Genomic DNA, 8,689 nt, shown 5'->3' with positions numbered 1-8,689 from the left:
AACCATCTAACGAAGGAGACACCAAGACAAGGGCTGGGTTCTCGTTAGGGTGAATGTAATAAGGACTGGTCTAATAAGAAGAAGGAGCAAGTTGCTGTGGAGAGATTTCAACCTCAGGTTGTCGAAGAAAGTTGAGGTCGGCCATGGAGTTTGATGAGATCAAAAAAGATGAAAGAGGAAAAGAAGAAAGAGAAATCGAGTAAAGTTGAAAAAGCAGGTAAGAGAAGATGAAAAAAGTAAGAAAGAAAATTAGTGGGATCTGATACCATGTTACTGGAAGCGAAATATTGGAAAATAAGAAAATGAATATTATTGATTGTGTAATATTTGTATAGCTAGCAATATATATACATGTACATAAGAATAACTAATGATACATAACTAATTCAGGTATTATACAACTAGTTTCAATTATAACAGAATTAAGTTGGAGCTGACAATTCAAGTGCCTACTTATAAAAAATAATACATATTCGATGTGTGGTGAGATACTAAATGCCGGTAAATTCTTTTAATGAGGAATCAAATGAACACATATATAATACACCTTGATTGAGAATAATAATTAACATATAAATATGATGCCCACTCCATATTGAAAAAATATCTTAAAAAGAGAGAACATAAATAAAAATTCTTAGTGTTTTTTTTTGTTAAATTTGGACATTATTTTTAGGAAATGGATCCTATGAAATTGAAAATCTATAAATTTTATAAATTTTGAGAGAGAGAGTAGAATTTATAATTTTTAGAAATGATAAAATGAGAGAAATATTAAAACAAACTTTACAGAAATTCATGAATCTTTAGGGCTTGTTTGGTTTTGTTCTCAATATTTTATAAACTAATTTTTAAAAATTATTTTTAAAACAAAAAAAATAAAAACATGTTTGATTAAGTTATTTTGAAAAAAATTAGAGTTAAAAAAACCCTTGATAGTGGTGGTTGCCTATAGTTAATATATGCACCCCTCTACAGGCACAACCATGGGTTGTGATTGATGTGGTTTAAACATGATGTGAGAGCAGTGTTTCAAAAAAGTTAAGCTAGATGTTAATTGTTTATAAGCTATGGATCTTTTAACCCATGACACTAATTTTGTGAATGCCAACAGTCTTTTGATTAGGCAAATCCACTCTCTACTACATAGGGAGTGGCAAGTTAAGATTGAGCATATCTATTAAGAATGAAATAAGACCATGTTTGGTACACGGGACTCAATTTAAAGGGATTGGGACTAGGATTGGGATTGAGATTGGGATTGGGATTGAGGATGAGGCTTTATAATCATATTTGGTATAGAGTAATAATAGCAGGGAATGCTTATTTATTTTTTTAATTAATCATAAATTATAAAAATACCATAATACCCCTCTGAATTTATTAAGAAAAATGTAACTTATCCCTCATTCTAACCAGTCGACCGATTGAAGCATAGAACAGCCCTCATTCTCACCAGACAAGATTCGATTTGGACAATGGCGGGTGCATTGCTTCATAAAACTGAAGACTAGTCCCTCACCATTAAAAAAGTGACGCAATGAAGTGGATGCTTCTCACCAGACTAACATTGAAAAATAAGAAGTCATTGAAGTGAAGGGATGGAAATAAAATACAAAGGAATAAAATCGATGGCAACGGATGCAACTACAACCATTATAAGAGCAAGAAAACAATTTCTTCAGCAAGTACAAACAAAGAGAAGAAGATAAAGTCTATATCTCAAGTATATTACCCCAAAAAAGAGGAACCTGAAGCTAGAGATTCCAGATCAACAGAAGCAAAACCCAAAAGTAAAGAATATAGACGAAGGAGAAGGATGGAGTGATAGTACCTGACGGCACGACGAAGGAGACAAACGAAGTGACATGGGAGATAGACGAAGAAGGTCCCTCACCGCAATGGAGATCGCACTCTGCAAGACAGCGATACGATGAGTATGAGGTGGGTTTATTAGGGCAAATTTCATAGGGGCATATTTGTTTGAAAATTATTATAGCCAGGGATAGTTTTGTCATAAAATTTTACAAACCCAAGTCTAATTTCTCAATACTAGGGGAAAGGTGGGTTTGAGTAATCCCACTTAAGTGGGTTTAAGCAAACCCAGGTAAGACTCAATGCTTTGTACCAAACGCATTAAATTGGGCTTTTCCCAATACCAATCCCAAACCCAAGCCCTCAATGCTGTGTACCAAACATGACCTAAATGTGCAGACCTTCTAGCCTCCTTTTTCCCTCTCTATGGATAGGGGTGTGCATGACTTGAATCATCCACTAGACTCATGGCATTGGTCAGATTCACGTTTGAACTATCAGATCCCAGTTAGGTCTTGCCTTTTTTGAACGAAAAAGATATGACAATAATGCCTATGGTAGTGGTTAACCATGGATAACTGTGATTTATAATAGTCAAGTATAGTATGTTAAAAAAAAAACTCAGTTTAAGATGTTTTTGTTTTTTGTATCTAAAAGCAAAAAATCCATTTCGAACCCGTTTAAATCTAGAACATTTACTTAAAGAATTTTTTTAAAAAAAGAAAACAACTTTCAAAAGCAGAAATCAAACATTCTCTTAAATTTAGAGAATGTAAGTCCTTTTTTTTTTTTGGCTGTGAAAAAGCTCAAATTTTCTAACAACTTCAATTTCAAACCGGTGTGGCAGACAAATTTGAGAAAAGGACAGCACTGTATGGGAATATATGCGTCAAAATTCTACTGAGGAAAGACAAATTTGAGAAATTGACAACACTTCAGAGGAATATATCTCTCAAAATTCTATTGTTTACAACTTGTTTAAAAGACAAGGGATTGATGAATAGGGAGATTCAATAGTTGTACAATAATACCAAGAAAAATTGAAAAGTCTTGGGCGACTACGTCAACGAAAATTCCAACTTTTTGCAGGTCTTTTTCTTCCAAGGGAAGTGGCAGTTTAAGAAAAGATAAATAGTTCAGAATACAATATGTTATATTAGATATCCTTCACAGCATTCAGGAAACCCATTATCCTCCTCAATTATAGACAATCATCATGTTCGTCATGGGATTCAGTAAAAAAGCTTGTTTGCTGTGTGCTTTCCTTATATGTTTGTTCTCTACGACACATGTGGTCTGTGCCTTGGACTCCATTTCATCATCTGTGTCAATCCAAGAACCTGAAACAGTGAGGTCAAGTAACAACATGTTCACACTAGGATTCTTCAGCCCTCAAAATTCCACTAATCGCTACCTGGGAATTTGGTACATGTCCGAGTCCTCTATTGTTTGGGCTGCTAACAGAAACAATCCACTAATCGATTCTTCTGGGATTCTCACAATCTCAGAAAATGGCAATCTTGTTGTTTTGAATGGACAAAAGCAGGTTGTTTGGTCAACAAATGTCTCGCTAGTTGCCTCAAACTCCAGTGCTCAACTCTCGGGTCTTGGCAACCTTGTCCTTGCTGATGGAATTACAGGAGTATCCGTGTGGCAGAGTTTCCAACATCCTGGCAATACACTGTTACCCTACATGAAAATCAGTATTAATAAAAGAACAGGTGAGAAAGTGAAACTTACATCTTGGAAAAGTGCATCTGATCCATCTTACGGAGAATTTTCTCTTGGTCTTGAGCCCCGTAATGTAACTGAAGTATTTGTATGGAAAGAAAATCGTCCTTATTTTCAAACTGGCCCCTGGGATGGCGCAGACTTCCTTGGGGTACCAAGGATAGATTCAACTAACACAAGGATGGGTTTCAAATGAAAGAAGAGGAAGGGACTTTGGAACTATATTTTTCATACGAGTCATTTGTGACTTTTACCTTAAATCCTCTAGGTAAAATAGAACAAAGGCGTTGGAATTCCCAGACAAATAGATTGGAACTTATGAGGATAATTGGTTCTTCAGAGTGTGATGTTTATGGCAAATGTGGTCCATTCGGGATTTGTAATTTGCAGAGCTCCCCAATTTGCAGCTGCTTGAGAGGGTTTGAACCAAGGAACGAAGAAGAATGGGGAGGCAGAACTGGACCAGAGGGTGCGTCAGAAGAGAAGCACTTCAATGTGAAAGAGACAAAAATGATTCTCGAGCTAGCAAAATAGATGGGTTTTGGATGCTGGAGAGAGTGAAATTACCAGATGATGCACAAGTGTTACCTTCTTTCTCTGAGGCTATTGTAGACTGTCAAACTGCATGCCTCAAGAATTGCTCTTGTGTTGCTTATGCCCATGAAAGAAACCTTGGCTGTACGATTTGGTATGCAGATTTACTTGACTTACGGAGCTTCCCAGAAGAAGAGATTGATGTTTACATACGTTTAGCCTACTCAGAACTAGGTATCTATTTTAATTAGAGAAAGCTCTTTAAATACCCTAGAACACCTTGTTTACTGTCCAACATGTCTTCAACACTCAACCAGGATTTGGTTCAACTTTAAATTTCTTCTATGCTATATACTTGTTGCTTGGTTGTTTACACGTTATGTCATGTTACATATTGTTGGGAGAGATGTTACTTCTTATTTTTAAAATTCTTCAAAGGTATTATAAAATGTGGGAGCAATTTTCATTCAAAAAAGAAGATAATTAGCAACGTGCTTGCTCCCAAAACAAGTGTTATGACAAATACTTAGGAAGCTTTATTATTATTGTTTTTTTTTTTTACTTTTTCATCGACTGTTGATGACAATGTACGTGCTATAGTCATGACATTATTGTCAGAAAATGAATGCTCTCTGAATGTTTCTTTTCTTTGATACAGGCATAGGAAACAGGAACATGACAACGCCTATTACAATATCATCTTTGATAGGAACAATTCTCATTACGGTGTCTGGATATTTCCTATGGAAAAAATGCTCAAACCAAAATGGTAATTTTCAAGTTTACTGTAATTGTTCATTCAAGGCATGAGTGATCTTCTTTCTGATTGTTTAGATAGAATACAATCTTAGCTTTGTAATCTTAGATGGTCACTTGAACATGAGTTTCATCATTTTCGTACAGAATATGCAAGAACTTCATATAGTTAACTCATAACTCTTGGAACCTAGTGTTAGAATTGCAATATATGTTTTTTCGAGGAAATAAAATGGGGGAAAATGTGTGAAACTCGGGGGAAATGCAGGAACAAACTCAAGACGAAACAAGGATGATGCCCCTGAAGCAAGTCCATATTCCAGATCTATCATTGTTTTCTTTGAAAAAGTTGGAAACTGCAACAAATAACTTTGACATATCAAATAAACTTGGGCAGGGTGGTTTTGGTCCAGTTTACAAGGTGATTTTCAGTCTTTTTGAACTTTATAATCCTTCAATCAATAAGAAATTAAAGTTCTTTTTAATTTTATTTCAGGGGACATTGGAAGATGGGCAGGAAATAGCAGTAAAAAGACTATCAAGGTTATCAGGACAAGGTATTGAAGAATTTATAAATGAAGTGGAGTTGATCTCTACACTTCAACATCGAAACCTTGTTAGACTTCTTGGAAGTTGCATTGAAGAAGAGATATTGGTTTATGAATACATGCCAAACAAAAGTTTGGATACATACATATTTGGTTAGTGCCAATTCTCCATGCATATCACAGTTTTGTATATGTTTCTATGCTTTGCATTGGATGAATGAAGGAGAAAATGAAAACTTGGTTGTTTAAGAATACTTAAAGAAATACAAGTATGGTACTTGAACTTTTATTTTAACTCATGCTACCACTTCGTTGACATTTGTAGCAATGCTTCCAAATTTTATAAGTTCATGCAAGGTTTTGTATGTCTTGATGTGCAAGTTCAATGGAGTCTATGAACAATTAAAGTGGTTTATTAGTGCAAATAGTTATGATACAAGTAATTACCTTACATACTAAATATACCAGCACCTGCTACCATAATGTAGGAAGGGAGTAAAATGTCTTCTTATGAACATCTATTTTCATCACATCTTACTCAACAATCTTTTGTAGATCCATTGAAACAAAAATCCTTAAATTGGGGAAAGCACTTCACCATAATCGAGGGAATAGCTAGAGGATTACTTTATCTTCATAAAGATTCAAGATTACGAATCATACACAGAGATTTAAAGGCAAGTAACATATTATTGGATAGAAAATGAATCCAAAATATCAGATTTTGAAATGGCTAAACTTTTTGGAGACAGTGAAAATCAAGCAAATATAGAAAGGGTTGTTGGAACATAGTAAGTGCTCATTTTCCTTTGTCCATAATAATTATATTATTAGCATATTGAGATCTGAAAGATGTAGTTTATAAATGCAGTGGCTATATTTCTCCGGAATATGCAACAGAAGGACTCTATTCGAAGAAATCTGATGTCTTTAGCTTTGGTGTTTTGCTATTGGAAATTATTAGTGGAAGGAAAAACACTAGCTTTTATGAAGATGCAGAATCTTTCACACTTTTAGGATTTGTAAGCTTCTCTAATTTTCACCCTTCTTTCTTGCAAAAGCTTTAAATAGCCTTGGCCCTAATATAACATTGAAGTTAAACATCTATCATTTTTACTTGTTAATGTTTCTAGGCATGGAAATTATGGATCGATGACAATGTTATGCCTCTAATAGATCCACAAATATATGATCCAAGCTTTTACAAGGGCATATTGCAGTGCATCCATATTGGGCTTTTGTGCGTGCAAGAACTTGCAAAAGATAGGCCCACAATGGCCTCTGTAATGTCAATGCTTCATAGTGAGATTATGGATATTCCTCTCCCAAACCAACCTGCATTCATTCTCAGGCAGACCATGTCTCTTATAGAAGAGCAAACTACAAAATATGGATCATGTTCCATCAATAAAGTAAGCATCTCTAATTTTGGGGGGAGTAGACAGGGGTTTGTTAAGTTTCTATTTCATTTTGAAAGACCTAAAGTATATTCCTCATTAGTAGGTTAGCTCTACCTTGTTTCTACATAAGATTTTCTATCTTGTTAATCCTAAATGTTAAGCATCTTTGCTGTCTGTAATGAATATTTATGGTCATGTTCCTTCCTTTGAATGCTGGTGTGCCTGTTCTGTCACACCCCAATTTAAACGCTCTTGCAAACCATATTTGTTCCCTTACGTACAAGTAGAATGTTGGAGATGCTATATTTGAAAACCATATTTGTTATTTTGGGTTAAATATCCACAAGGTAACATTGAAAATTCATAATAAAATCTTAGACACAATGTTTGTATATGATCCCCATCTCCTTTCAATTTTCTAGAGTACATTTCTAAAGATAAATATTAGGATACATTTTCATCTTACATACCGATCAATATCGTTTATTCATTTATAAAAACTATTTTATTTTACCTTTTCTAAAAACTCATTTTTTATGCCATTAATTTAATAATTCGTATTACGAGCTACACTTATCTTTATTTTCTCTTAAAGATTTAACCGTCCCTTATCTAAGAAAAATACAAATATATTAAGTTATTATAATAAATTTCTCAGAAGCTCATCATTCAATATTTACGTACTTTACATATATAAAAATTATATAAATGTTTATATCTCATGCCATTGAGTTTCCTATACATATTCCCTAAATAGGACACGCTTGTCAGATAGTAATGATTATTAAACTTTGCATTACATACAATCCAGTTAACATATACTACTAGCCATAACTTTATTAATTATCATTCCATTCAACACTTTGCATTAATTATATTGGAAATCTTCTTCTCATTCTTCCTACTTGGACTTATTCACTTGAAATGGTAACTGATCAAGTGGTGAGATTTCAGGGAGGAATCTCAGTAGCAAACACAATCATTCAATATATACATGTTATCACTTAAGCACATCCATACAAGTTTACACAACTTTTCAACATTAGTTGGCAAAGCAAAGAGTACAACAATTGGCAATAAATTCTCAACACATATATCAAATTCCCCAACATTGTACATGTGCACGATCACACTTAAAATCACTTATACATATATAAGAATATTTCCTTCGTAAAATAGGAAAACAAAGCAAGTATAAATATACCCAAGTAAAAATAAACATCCATATAAAGAAGGGTAGCATTGCCACCTGGTATTCTTGACTCTCATCACCACAAGTATTGACCATATAAATTATTCTCAAACTTGAAATTAAACCTTTTCAATATAATTAATCGATTTACTTTGTCTTGTTCCAATGCTATCTATTCATATTGCAGCCACCAAACACAACTCACGGAGAAACCAATACAACCATATGGAAGCCATTAAAAAGTAGGAGGGAAGTTGTGCGGGAAATTAACTAGAGGAGAAGAAAAAGTTTAATGGAAGTATGAAGGGGAAGAAATTAATGCTGTTGGAGAAATTTAGCTTCCTCCTCTTTCAGTGTGGCCGAGACATACATACATAGATATATATATATATATATATATAGAAAGAAAGAAAGGAGGAAGAGACACAGTGAAGTCAAACAAAGCTAAATGGAATTATTTTAATTTGATAAAAGGTGTTGGTGGTGCATTGAGTTAAATGAAGAGGTGATGCATGTAAAATGATATTTACCCAAATTTAGGATAAGCCAGGGACAGTAGTGGGGATAGAAAATTGTCACGTTAATTCTTGTTTGAATGATCAGTCTCATGAACATGATGACCGAAATCCTCGCCTAATATAACTTTATAAGATAAACACTTGATTATCCATTATCCTAAATTCTAATTCTTATCCTAACTTTTACCTTTACGG

General features: G+C 34.0%; 1 pseudogene; it reads left to right on the top strand.

Moving 5' to 3' along the window:
• Positions 1-3,040: 3,040 nt before the first annotated feature.
• Positions 3,041-8,250, top strand: LOC129286408 (G-type lectin S-receptor-like serine/threonine-protein kinase At1g11330; annotated as a pseudogene).
• Positions 8,251-8,689: the final 439 nt, after the last annotated feature.

This window comes from Prosopis cineraria, unplaced genomic scaffold (genome assembly GCF_029017545.1).
Source record: "Prosopis cineraria cultivar Desert tree isolate PC_DT_omini unplaced genomic scaffold, ASM2901754v1 PC11, whole genome shotgun sequence".
Lineage (NCBI taxonomy): Eukaryota > Viridiplantae > Streptophyta > Magnoliopsida > Fabales > Fabaceae > Prosopis > Prosopis cineraria.
The sequence above is the reverse complement of the archived record's forward strand: the minus strand, read 5'-3'. Positions and strand labels throughout refer to the sequence as shown.